At 35.0% G+C, this 14016-nt stretch overlaps 1 protein-coding gene across 1 annotated transcript in view; it reads left to right on the forward strand.

Moving 5' to 3' along the window:
* Nucleotides 1-14016, forward strand: part of FOXP2 (forkhead box P2) — an 852864-nt gene that overhangs the window by 473790 nt on the left and 365058 nt on the right. The gene's annotated exons all lie outside the window — the stretch shown is intronic.

Genomic DNA, 14016 nt, shown 5'->3' on the forward strand with positions numbered 1-14016 from the left:
CACCTCTGGTTACTGTTAGCTTGTTCTTTATTTCAATGTCTTTGGTTATATTTTGCTTGCTTATTGATTTTGTTGATTAGGTTCTACTTACAGGTGAGATGATACAGTATTTGTCTTACACTGCCTGGCTTATTTCACTTAGCATAATGCTCTCCAGTCTTGTTCTGGTACCCTTATGATGTTGCTGTGGTTACACTTCATGTTGTCCCAAAGGTCCCTTAAACTGTCCTCATTTTTCATTTTTTTTTCTGCTCCACTTGGGTATTTTTTTTCTACCTTGTCTTCTAAATCACTGATTATATTCTTTGCTCCATCCAACCTATTATTTATTCCTTCCAGTGTTTTCTTCATTTCAGATATTGTATTCTTTATTTTTGACTGGTTATTTTTATGGTGTCTATATTTTTTCATGCTGTTAAATATCCTTATAATCATTACTTTGAACTTTATGTCTAATATATTGCTTGTCTCGATTTCATTTAGCTCTTTTTCTGAAGGTTTCTGTTATTCTTTCACTTGGGGCCTATCTCTTTGTCTCCCTATTTGGCTTCCTCTTTTTGTTTGTTTCTTTGTACTAGATAGATCTTATGTGACTCCCAGGCTTCACTGGGTGGCCTTATGTAGTAGGTGTTTTGTGGGATTCAGTGGTTTCAGTCTCCTTGTTCACCTGAACGAGGTGCCCCAGGAACGTCCCTTGTGTGGGTTATATCAGTCCTCTTTTTTTTTTAATTTTTTTTAGATTTTATTTATTTATTTTTAGAGAGGGAAGAGGGGGAGAGAGAGAGAGAGAGAGAGAGAGAGAGAGAGAGAGAGAGAGAGAGAGAGAGAAACATCAATGTGCGGTTGCTGGGGGTTATGGCCTGCAACCCAGGCATGTACCCTGGCTGGGAATGGAACCTGGGACACTTTGGTTCCCAGCCCACGCTCCATCCACTGAGCTACGCCAGCCAGGGCTAGCCCTCTTGTTATAATTGAATCTTGATTGCTATTGGCTCATTTGTATGTAGGATTGACCTTCAGGATGGCTGACTGTGAGTCTTAATCCTGACTACAGCGTGTGAGCTGCATTGCAAGTGCCGACCATGTAAAGTGTAATTTACCTCAGCAATGTTTGGTGCCTGCCAAGATTTCCCTTTGGGTATGCTGCTTGTGAAGCTTAAAGGATCCTGCTTTGATGTTGTCTGAAATGGGCTCCTGGGTGTGTTGGTCTGGGCCTCTTGGAAAGGACTCTGGTGGAGGGCACTATAAGATGCTGCCTGTGATTGGCTCTTGACAACCTCTTTGGAACAGTCACAATATGGCCTCTTCTGTAACTACTTGTTTGTAAGACTTTACTTCAGCAATTCTTAAGCTGGTTATTCAGGATGATTGTTCTATAATTTAGTTGAAATTCCAGTTTTGTTCTGGGAGGATGTGAGTGTAGCTTCCTTCTACTTTACCACCACCTTGGATCTCCTCATGGCTAGTTAAAAAAAACAGACTATAAATTTCCAATTAGATTATATACATTGGATAATACTTCATGGCATATAGACTTCAATAACAAAATTGAATACAACATGGAGAAAAGAAACAGGTGATCCTGTTTTAAAGTCTACTGACTAGTATATATGGCTTTAGACAAAAAGTAAATAAATGTCTCCATACTTAAAAATCGTTATTTAAATGAGAGTGCCATTTTGAGAATATGGATAACTTTAGATAGCTTATAATCACTGTGAAGAGCAACATTATAGTTTTAACAGGTAATGTGTAGGCCCAGTTTTGTAAGATCATGGAATCTTAACCAAGGCTCTTACCCTGGTAGCAGAATAGTGGTATAAAATTACCTCTATCATTTTAAGAAAATGTTTAGTCTCTGAGGGTATTCATAAGGAGTAGTAAGTAGACTTGTTAGCAGGTCCAGCCTCATGGCTAGTAAACAGGAATATGTGTGTGTGTGTGTGTGTGTGTGTGTGTAATCAACAACAGTCATGTGAATAGCACTGTGCCAAAGTAAATTATATGCCAATAAACAGAACTCTGAGGTTGTGTCTTACTAGACTGCTCCAAAGAATGTTTCAGTTATCTATTTCTGTGTAAAAAAAACATTTGGAAGCTTAGTAGCTTAAAATAATTACAATAATTTATTTTGCTTATACATCTAAAATTTTGGCAGGGCTCAGCTGGACAGCTTGCCTCTACTCAGAATAAGTTCTGTTGGGGCTGCTAGAATGAACCTGTAGAATCAAGCCATTTAAGCTAACTCACTCCCAAGGCTGGCAACTTGGTCCCAACTTTTGGCTTGGAATTATGCTAGGGCTGTCAGCTGAGTGCTTTAGTTTCTTCTTAATGTGGGTTGCTTGTACTTTCTCACAGCTTGACAAGTGTTCCAAAGAATGTTCCCAAGTATAACCTAAAAAGCTATGATCTAGCCTGAGAAGTCCAAGAATATTACTTCTGTCACAATCTATTTGTTTAGCAAGTCAGTAAGGCTGTTTTTAAAAGAAGAAGAACTGGATTCCATTTCACAATGGGATGGGTAACCAAGAATGTTACCATGTTTAACCTACTAGAACAAAGAGGGTAGGTGTGAATTGTGGCATTGGTTCTCCTTGCCCAGCTGGAGGGATATTTAATATGCTAAGAGTCTTGCACAATTCACTTGAAGCAGCTTCCTGATTATAAATAACACCACATCTACACCAACCTCTAACATATAATTGCATGTATTATGGCCAGGCAATATACTAAATCTTTTATAAGCATTTTTCAAATGACAGTCTCATAATAGCCCCTTTAGGCAGATGATAATATTATCTGGGGAACAGAGAGGTTAAGTCACTTCTACAAAGTTCTGAACTAAATTGGTGGTACAAGTGAGGTTCAAATGCAGACTGGCTCATGCCACAGTTCATATTCTTAAGCAATATACAGTGTTATCACACATGAAATTGCTCATTTCTCACTTCTTTGACAAGTAGGCAATCAAAATACTACTTTCTTTGCTCTACTTAAGACACATCTATGAAATGACTTAACTGAACACAGAAATCTGATAAACTAAGGCTCTCTGTTAAAAAATCACCTTTTAAAAGCAATATAGACTTGGCAGGGCCATAAACATGGAGTTATGGGTTAAAAGAGGGCATAATTTTCAAGAAGAAACCCAATCTGCAATGTTCTTCAAAATATGTCCCAGGAAGCAAAAGGATTTGGGGTTGGAGGTGGGGGTACTGATCAAGGATGTTGGCCAACAGCCAAGTCATTGAGAAATGCTAAGATTTAAGCAACAAAAGCATTAATAAGTTTCAGGCCTAAAAAAACTGAAACAGAAAAACAAACTATATTCTTCACAATCTCTCCAATACTTTGTTATTATCTATCTTGTTGATAGTAGTCATTCTAAGAAGTATGAGGTGGTATCTCATTGTAGTTTTGACTTGCATTTTCCTAATATCTAGTGAAGTCCCTCATTCACTGCTGGAGGTAATGTGAGCTAGTACAGCCAATAGGAAAGCTATGAACAGCATGGAAGTTCCTAAAAAAAATAAGAGTAGAATTACCATATAACCAAGAAATCCCTCTTCTGGGTATCTACCAGAGAAACTAAAAAAATATTTATTTGCGAAGATGTATGCACCCCTGTGTTCATCGCAGAATTATTCACAGTGGTCAAGACATACAGACAACCAAAGTACCCTTTGATAGAGGATTTGATAAGAAGATTTAGTACATATATGGAATACTAGTTAGCCATAAGAAAAGATGAAATACTGCCATTTGTGACCACATGGATGGACTTTGAGAATATTATGCTAAGCAAAATAGGACAGTCAGAAAAAGCTAAGAACCATATCATTTCATTCATATGTGGGATATAAAACTGAAACTCATGGACACAGACATTGTGTTGGTTTCCAGAGGGAAGGGGTTGGGCAGGGGAGGGGTTGGACATGATAAAGGGGAGCAAATATATGGTGACAGAAGATGATTTGACTTTTGATAGTGGGCACACAATGCAATATACAGCTCATGTATCACAGAAATGTATACTTTAAATCTTTATTACCCCATTGAGCAATATTGCCCAAATAAATTTAATAAAATAAGAAATGTAAGAATGATTAGTGAAGTGAGAATTTTTGTTCTCTTGACTTTGTAAACTTCAACTACTCTCCTAAATTCCTGACTCTTGTGAAGCAGCCTGAACCCATCTAGGACTTCTAATCCTTATCTGGTCTGAAATGTGCTATTGTCAGATCCCTCAGATACTTCAGTTTACTTATAGGCTGAATATTTCTGCAGGACTCATAGCTGTTACTATTTCTACCAGCACCTTCTTGTTTCCCCCTCTCCATTCAGAGAGTAAGCTGGTCTGGCTTAGGCACTGCCAAAAAATTACATGGAGGTCTTAATAAATGGTCTGATGCTCATATAGTGTCTCTCTCATAATAACTGCCATAATGGCTGAAAATTACCAATGAATTCTTTTAGTAGTTCCTATATCATATCAAAAACTTATCAAGATAGGGTTTTTCACCATGTGATTCTAGTATATAGAAAATGCATATCCTTTTGTTTAAACCCCATCGACTGATTTCCAAGGCATAGTACAATGAATTAAGTTTTATTGTATTTATTACATATTCATCTTATTACATTGTTAATTGCTTTTCTTCTATATGTATACATTATTCATTGCATTTATGTTTGTCAAAAAATCATATTCAAACAATTATATTTCTGTGCTAACATATTAAAAATTCAGATGGCTTAGTGCAAAATATTTTAGCTTGTGATTATTAGTATTTACACATAAAAACATGAGAGTAAAGCAAAAGTGTCTAATGTTCTGATTAAACAAAATTACTCTAAATTTATTAATGGTATTGAGTTGTTCTTGTTAAAATTCAAAATATTGGATAAGAATGATGTTGTCCTTTGTGTTCTTGCTGCTTTGTGCTTTAGAAATTTGACTAAGTTTGTCAGTCTCAGATGAGTTGTTTTTCTTTTAACTTTTCTCTATTACCTTCTACTCTTCCTGGTGTGTGCATTTACTGACCCTTTAGATCTATTCTCATTAGGTGTACTTGTATGGTTCATTAAGTTGTCCATAGATAGATAGAGATCACAAAGGTATGCAAAGTCCAATCCTTCTCTGAAGTGAAGGGGCTCTGCCCCAGTGGCTTTAGGATCATTCACTTGTCATGCATTTGGCTTTTGGCCAACAGAGATGAACAAATTAGTAGAATGTATCTGTGTTGGCCCTGTTCTTAGTCTCATTTATGTAATTGATGTCTGCTGGCCTCATTATGGATCATTAGCATATCAGCATGGTGTCTGAGCCTGGCAAAGTTCTGCTGTTATCAGGCCTTAGGAATTTACCATAATATATAAAGCAAGAAAACTTGGACATTCTAACTGGACTGATAGTGAAATCAAGATGGTAGCATAGAAGGCTCAAATCCAGTAACTACTAGAGGTCCTTTGTGTTTGAAATTGTTAATAACAAGTTTAGACTTATGTTAGACTATTTTTTCTAATACAAGAGACATCTGCTTTTTATAAATAACAATATTCTATGTGGTTATTTTACATATTTTAAGTTCACTCACATTCATTCATTTCATTTTCATTGCTTCATGTCTAACTAATATACATATTTGTTGGTACTTATGACCAATGGTAACTTTCTCTTAAGTAGAACAGATTTTTAAGCCAAAAATTACATATTTGAAGATGTTTTTGATTTTAGTGAAATTATTTATTCTGAATAATTTATTCTGAATTGTCTTAGATTGCTTGAAAAGAATTATAGGTTATTTTATAGTCAATCTGAAATACAAACTTAAAATTTTCTATTTCAGAGTTGTACTTATAAAGTGTTATTAGAGTTCCAGTTGTTTATTATACAACCAAAAGAATGTTAAATAGACAAATTCCTTTTTCACTTAGAACTTTTAATTTAAGGTAGATAATATAGATAGGGATGCTTTTGTAACATTTACTACCATATATATATAGTAGTAAATATGTATTTATATATATTATAGTATTATATATAATAAAGTATTATATATATAATAAAAAGAAATAAGAATTATTTTAAGAAGTAAAAGAAATATATGAAGATAAATTATACTTGATATAAAGGACATACATTTTCAGAAGCTGAAAAATAAAGTCCAAATACAACTTGTGGGCAAATGCCAGCCATGACAGAGTGGTTTTTGACAACAAACAACACCAAAGGGAATACTCTTTAAATCATTATCTCAGTTCTTTGGAAAAACTTAAAAGTTGGCAGCCTAGTGTTGCCAGAAGTAGTAGCACTCTTCTGTCAGAAACAGAAGAGGAAATTTCCAGAACTTGGTGGGGATCAGAGTCCTCAGGCTACTTCTGAGACACTTCTTATTTTAATTATTCAATAATATTTAAAATTATTTAATTTTTCCTACAACAAAAATGTGTGCTTACTATTGAAATACTTAAAAAATACAAAAAGTGTAAAAATAAAAATAATCATCACATGTAGTTTTATCCTTATCTCTTCTTCCAAATATGTTTTTGATTTTGCATTTAACATGATTAAAGTTGATTATGGACCATTTAACCTTATAAGTAAAATTATTCTGGTGAGCAATTTTCTCAAACTTCTGCAACACAAGATAGAATTATTTATTTTGCAGGTAGTTAATTTTATGCAAATTTAAACACAAAAGTCAAATGCTATATAAACATAGACAAGAAACCATAAGTATGTCAAAGACTGAGATATCTTTTAATATGAGTTTATGCTCAAGCTCTGTTCATTCATTTAATAATTTATTCAATCAATCTCTTGCTTAGACATTGATTGAATAAATTTATCTTACAAAAAAACTTTTCATAATGAGCTTTGAAAATAACTATATTTGGAAGAATAGAGTTATTACTTACAAAAACTATGTTAACCTTTGAAATTTTATTACAGCATTAGATACTTGGTTTAAAAGTATTCTCTTATCTTGAAGAAATTATATTCTGTTTCCACTCTGACATACCACACAGTATAATGCTGATGTAATTTCACTGTAAGCAGAGACTATATACTATAAGTCAATTCCAAGTTGTTAAGAATTTCTTTCTTCTGGCCCTGGCTGGCGTAGCTCAGTGGATTGAGCATGGGCTGGGAACCAAAGTGTCCCAGGTTCGATTCCCAGCCAGGGTACATGCCTAGGTTGCAGGCCATAACCCCCAGCAACCGCACATTGATGTTTCTCTCTCTCTCTCTCTCTCTCTCCCTCTCTCTCTCTCTTTCTCTCTCTCTCTCTCCCCCCCTCCCTTCCCTCTCTAAAAATAAATAAATAAAATCTTTAAAAAAAAAAGAATTCCTTTCTTCCCCCAATGGAATACACATGATTGCTGCTAGAAAATTATGTTTAACCCTTTGTTTTTTTTTTTTAATAGGACTGAGGAGATTTTGGCTAATAAGTATATTTTTCACTAATTGTTGAACAATAAGATTTTTGGCTAAGATGTAAACATGCAAGAAAATTTAGCAAACTCAATAATAACATACACAAATATTTTTTACTGGGTGAATAGAAGAAAGTTATAAATTTAGTAGAGTTTATGAAATATTCACAATAAAATAAGTTCTTATAAATTATTATACAATTCACCATTTCTTAAAAAAAATCCTGGCATGGATTCTTAGGTGTCAGACTAGGTAAATTAGTTAATTTAAAATTCATTTGCTGCCATAATGCTGTTGAAAATTTAGATAGACAGAGAGAATATACAGAAAAATGAAATTAGAGCCCCATAAGAACAATAAAATATTTTGAAGTTCAGATGGCTATCATAAATAAATTAACAAATAACAAGTGTTGGCGAGGATATGGAGACAAGGGAACCCTCGTGCACGTGGTGGGAATGCAGATTGGTACAGCCACTGTGGAAAACGGTATTGAGTTTTTGCCAAAAAATTAAAAATGGAACTGGCTGATGTCCCAATGATTCCATCTTGGGGAATATATCCAAAGAAACCCAAAACATTAATTTGAGAAAACTATGTGCAACCCCTATGTTCACTGCTGCATTATTTATAATAGCCAAGATATGGGAGCAGCCCAAGTGTCCATAGGTACATGATTAGATAAAAAAGCAATGGTAAATTTACACAATGGAACACTACACAATCATAAAAGTTAAGGAAATCTTACCTTTTGTGACAGTGTGCATGGTCCTGTAGAGCATTATCCTATTTGAAATAAGCTAGTCAGGAAAAAAAAAAAAAAAAAAAAACAAGTATCATGTGTGATTTCACTCATGTGGAATATAATGAATAAAAAAACTAAAAAACAAAATAGAAACAGACTCACTGATAGAGAGAAGTGACTAATGGCTGTCAGCATATGGGGGGTGACAGTGCTGGGTGAAAAAGGTGAAAGAGTTAAGCAAAAAAAAGAAAGAAGAAGAAGAACGAAGAGAGAGAGAAAAGAAAGAAAGAAAGAAAGAAAGAAAGAAAGAAAGAAAGAAAGAAAGAAAGAAAGAAAGAAAGAAAGAAAGAGAAAGAAGACAAAGGGAAGGAAGGAAGGAAGGAAGGAAGGAAGGAAGGAAGGAAGGAAGGAAGGAAGGAAGTAAGTAAGGACTGAAGGAAGGAAGTAAGGAGGAAAGAAAGAAAAACACCTCATAGGCACAGGCAATAGTATGGTAATTACCAGAGAAAAAGGGAAATAGGAGAAGGTAGAAGAGGACATAGCTCGGGGACAAGTGGTGATGGAAGAAGGCTTGACTTGGGGTGATGAACACACAATACAATATACAGATAAGGTATTATAAAATTGTACACCTGAGGAGATCCTAAATGGTGGAGGAATAAGTGAAAGCTATACTAACATCCTCCCAGAACCAATCTGGAATTACAACTGAATTGTAGAAAATCATCCTGAATAAACAACTGAATGCTACCTGGAGAGAAGCCATATACCACAAAAAGAAGAAATCACTTCACTACAATAAATCTGGTAAGGAGTGTGGAGGAAGCATAAGAGGGATGCCTAGATTCCCATGGGTGGCAGCTGAAGTTCTAGAGGGATATTTCAGTGGCTGGGGGGTTCCCCTGAGAACTGTGGAGTCTAAACCTCAACCTGGGTCCTTAGCCTACATGACCAGAGCCAGAAAGAAACCCCAATAACATCCAGCTGTGAAAATAGGATTTCTCTCTGCCAGAGAGAGATGGAAGAGACCTTTAAAGGGCCAATACACAAAATTTCATTTGTAGCCACTTACCCAGGTTCTAACAAAGGGAGGGCAGAGTGGATAAGAGACACTTGGGGAGAATCTGGGGTTGGTGGCTCTGGGGAGACAGCTGAAGGAGTAGCTGCCAGAATCTTTGTGCTGAGTCATATCCCATGCTGCTGAGCCATCTTTCTCAGGCAGAGCACTTGGCTGGGAATGGCATCAATCTGAGAAGAAGCAATAGCCACAGTCACAGAAATTACTCTGCCCTACCCTGTGGAGCTTAAACCAGGCAGGTAATTACAGCTTGAAGCTGTATCTCTGATAAGTTTAAAAACTAAGATTGATCTCTGGGAGCACTTTGAGACTGTAGCTGAGGCTCCTAGGGCTCAGTGCCAATAAAAGCCAGCCTTGATGCACAGTTTGTTTCTTTCTGAACACAAACAGGCAGACCAGAGGGAGGGAGCCACAGTGTAGATCCCTGATATCTCTAAACAGGTTGACCAGGGCCAGTCACAAGTAGTGTATGAAAAAGTTCCACCCAAGACTCTGCAGATTTACCAAATGCATAGAAACAAATACAAAGAAGCAGCCACAGTGGGAGACAAATAAACAGACCCCAAATGAGAGACCAGAATTCATCAGAAGAAGAGCTGGATGAAATGGAAACAAGCAATTTATTAGATAGAGAATTTAGAGTATCGATTATAAGGATACTCAACAGCATGAAACAGACACAGAAACCATAAAAAGAACCAGTCAGAAATAAACAATGCAATATCTGAAATACATTGAAAGAAATAAACAACAGGTTAAATGATGCAGAGGATCAAATCAGTGAATTGGAAGACAAGGTAAAAATAAACACCCAGGCAGGGAAGCAAAAGAAAAGAAGAAAAAGTTTAAAAATACCCTGAAACAAATAAAAATGAAGATGCAAAAATTCAATATTAGTGGGACACTAAGAAAAAGTCCTGAGATGGAAAAGCATAACATTACAGGCCTATCTCAAAAAAAAAAAAAAAAAAAAAAAAAAAAAAAAAAAAAAAAAAAAACCCACACATACACAGAAAAAGATGAAAGAAAAATTCATATAAACAATCTATACTTACAGGAACTTGAAAAAGAACAAGAAACAGGCCCAAAGTGAGTAGAAGGGAGGAAAAAATAAAAATCAGAGCAGAACTAAATGAAATAGAGTCTAAACAATAACAACAACAACAATAACAACACCATAAAACATCAATGAATCCAAGAGCTGGTTCTTTAAAAAGGTAAAGACTGACAAACATTAAACCAGACTCATCAAGAAAAAAAGAGAGAGAACCCACATAAATAAAATCAGAAACAAAGAGAGGGAATTAAAACTGACACCAAAGAAATACAAGGGATTATAAGAAAATATTATGAACAATTATTTGCTAACAAACTGTAAAACCTGGATGAAATGGATAAATTCCTAGAAATGTGCTATCTTCTAAAACTAAATCAGGATGAATCAGAGAACCTGAATAGACAGATTACACCTAGTGAAATCAAAGCAGTAATCAAAAAACTCCCAAGCAAAAGCCCTGGACCAGATGACTTCACAGGTAAATTCTTCCAAACAATCAAAGAAGAACTAGCACCTCTTCTTTTCAAAAAATTTCATAAAACTCAAGAGGAATGAAGGCTCTAAGTTCATTTTAAGAGGCTAGCATCATCCTGATCCCAAAATCAGATAAAGACTCGACAAAGAAAGACAACCACAAGCCCAATATCTCTGATGGACATAGATGCTAAAATCCTCAAGAAAATGCTAGTAATACATCACTGAACACAGCAATATATCAAAAAGATCATACACCATGATCAAATGGGATTTATTCCACAAATGCAATGTTGGTACAATATTTACAAATCAATAAATATGATTCACCACATAAACAAAATAAAGTATAAAAACCACATGGTCATATCAAGAGATGTAGAAAAAGCATTTGATAAAATTCAGCACCCATTTATGATAAAACTTCTCTGCAAAGTGGGATTAGAGGGACCATACCTAAAGATAATAAAGGTCATATATGTCAAACCCACTGCCAGCATTATACTCAATGGGCAAAAACTACAAATGTTCACTTTAATATTGGGATCAAGACAGGAATGTCTGCCTTTACCTCCCTTATTTGACATAGCACTGGAAGCCCTAGCCACAGTAATTATACAAGAAGAAGAAATAAAAGGCATCCATATTGAAATGAAAGAAGTAAAACTGTCACTATTTGCAAATGATATGATACTGTACATTAATAGAGAACCCCAATGATTCCACCAAGAATCTATAAGAACAGATAAATGAATTCAGCAAACTAGCAGTATACAAAATTAGTATCCAGAAACCAGTTGCATTTTATATGGCAATAACTAACTAACAGGGAAACAAAGAAAAAATCTCATTTACAATTGCTACAAAAAGAATAAAATACCTAGGAATAAACCTAACCAAGGATGTAAAAGACCAATACTTGGAAAATTGTAAGACACTGAAGAAAGAAATAGAAAGAGATACAAATAAGTGCAAACACATACTGTGTTCATGGATAGGAGGAATTATCATTAAAATGCCCATAATATCCAAAGAAATCTATAAATGCAATTCAATTCCTATAAAGATTCCCATGTATTTCCCAGAACTAGGACAAATATTTCAAAAATATATATGGAACCACAAAAGGCCCCAAAGAGCAACAGCGATACTAAGAAAGAAGAACATAGTTAAAGGAATCACACTACTTAATATCAAAATATACTATAAGGCCATACTAATCAAAACAGCATGGTACTGGCATAAAAACAGACACATAGATCAATGGAACAGAATAGACAGCCCAGAAATTAACTCACAACTTTAAATTCAATGAACATTTGACAGAAGAAACAAGCACATACAATGGGCTTGAGATAGTTTATTCAAAAAACAGTTTGGGGAAAATTGGACAGATAACTGCAGAAAAATAAAACTAAGCCACCTTCTTACACCCTACACAGAATAAATTCAAAATGATCAAAGACTTAGATGTTAGATCTGAAAACATAAAGAATGTAGAAGAAAACATAGGCAGTGAAATCTCAGACATTGCTTGTTACAATATTGTATTGGACATATCTCTCCAGGCAAGGGAAACAAAATAAAAAATAAATAACTGGCATTACATCAAACTAAAAAGTTTTTGTATAGTAGAGGAAACCATGAACAAAATAAAAAGACAACACACAAAATTGGAGAATATATTCACTAATACATCTGGTAAAGAATTAATATTCAAAATTTACAGAGAACATACAAAACTCAACACTGAAAAAACAACAGCCCAGTTGAAAAATGGGCAAAGGACCTGAATAGACACTTCTCCAAAGAGGACATACAGATCGTCTATGGATATGTGAAAGATGTTCAACATCACTAATCATCAGAAAAATACAAATTAAAACCACAATAAGATATCATCTCATACCTATCAGAATGGCTATCATCAATAAATCAACAAACAACAAGTGTTGGCAAGGATGTGGAGAAAAGGGAGCCCTTCTGCACTATTGGTGGGAATGCAGATTGGTGCAGCCACTGTGGAAAACAGTATGGAGATACCTCAAAATTTAAAAAAACATCTGCCCCTTTACCCAAATATCCCACTTCTGGGAATATATCAGAAGGAACTCAGAACACTAGTTTGAAAGAACATAAGCACCATATTATGTTCAATGAAGCATTATTTACAATTGCCAATATATGGAAACAGCCCAACTGTTCACCAGTAGATGAGTGAATAAAACAACTATGGGACAATTACACCATGGAATTATGTAATAAAAAAGGCATAAAAAAGAAAAATTACCCTTTAGACAGTATGGATAGGCCTGGAGAACATTATGCTAAGTGAAAAAAGCCAGTCACAAAAAGATAAACACCAAATGATTTCACTCATGTGTGGAATCTAATGAACAAACTGAACTCATAAGGCAACTGGGAACAGATTCAGAGATGGAAAGCAGGATGATAGCTCGGGGGTGAAGTAGGTTAGGGGGTGGAAGGATTGAGCAAAAAGGAAAAAAGGACTCATAGACCCAGGTAACAATGTGGTGATTCTGAGGGAGGGGGTATAAGAGGACTAAATACCAATGGAAAAAATACAATAAAGTTTAAATAAAAGAGAAGACAGTACCAATACAAATCATATGAATGTGAATGTAAAGCAAAAGATGAAGAATACAGGAAAAAGAAGGGAAAGGACTGAACATACAGTGAATGGGGAAAGAAGAGACTTGTCATACTTCCCCACCCTATGCCCCAAACAAGTTAAATAAGACTATGAACTGAAAAAAAATGTATTGTACACCCGAAACCTTTATAAGTTTATTAACCATTGCCCCACCTATACATTCAATAAAAATGAAAAAGAGAGATCTGTCACAATAAGATTGCTTCCTCCCAACTTTCTACGCACTATTTTTAAAATTCACCTTAGGGTTTCAATTATGGACTTCCCAAATGTTAAATGCTCATATTTTAATATATAACTTCCCAGGGAAAGGTGCACATTAATCCCATTGATACACAAAACCAGTAAAACAAGTCTCATCAAAAGGTTTCAGTGTTACCACCAGTTATTCAAATCTCTTAGGTCATATTCAGTTCACTTTAACTTCCTTGAAGAACTTTATTTTAACTATTAAGGCAGATGTCTTTCTCATACTTTCACCAGATTTGGCAGGTGGCCTCCATTAAACAGATCTGAATTACAAAATTAGCCTCACCATCAGATCAGT

The sequence above is a fragment of the Phyllostomus discolor genome, chromosome 10 (assembly GCF_004126475.2).
Source record: "Phyllostomus discolor isolate MPI-MPIP mPhyDis1 chromosome 10, mPhyDis1.pri.v3, whole genome shotgun sequence".
Lineage (NCBI taxonomy): Eukaryota > Metazoa > Chordata > Mammalia > Chiroptera > Phyllostomidae > Phyllostomus > Phyllostomus discolor.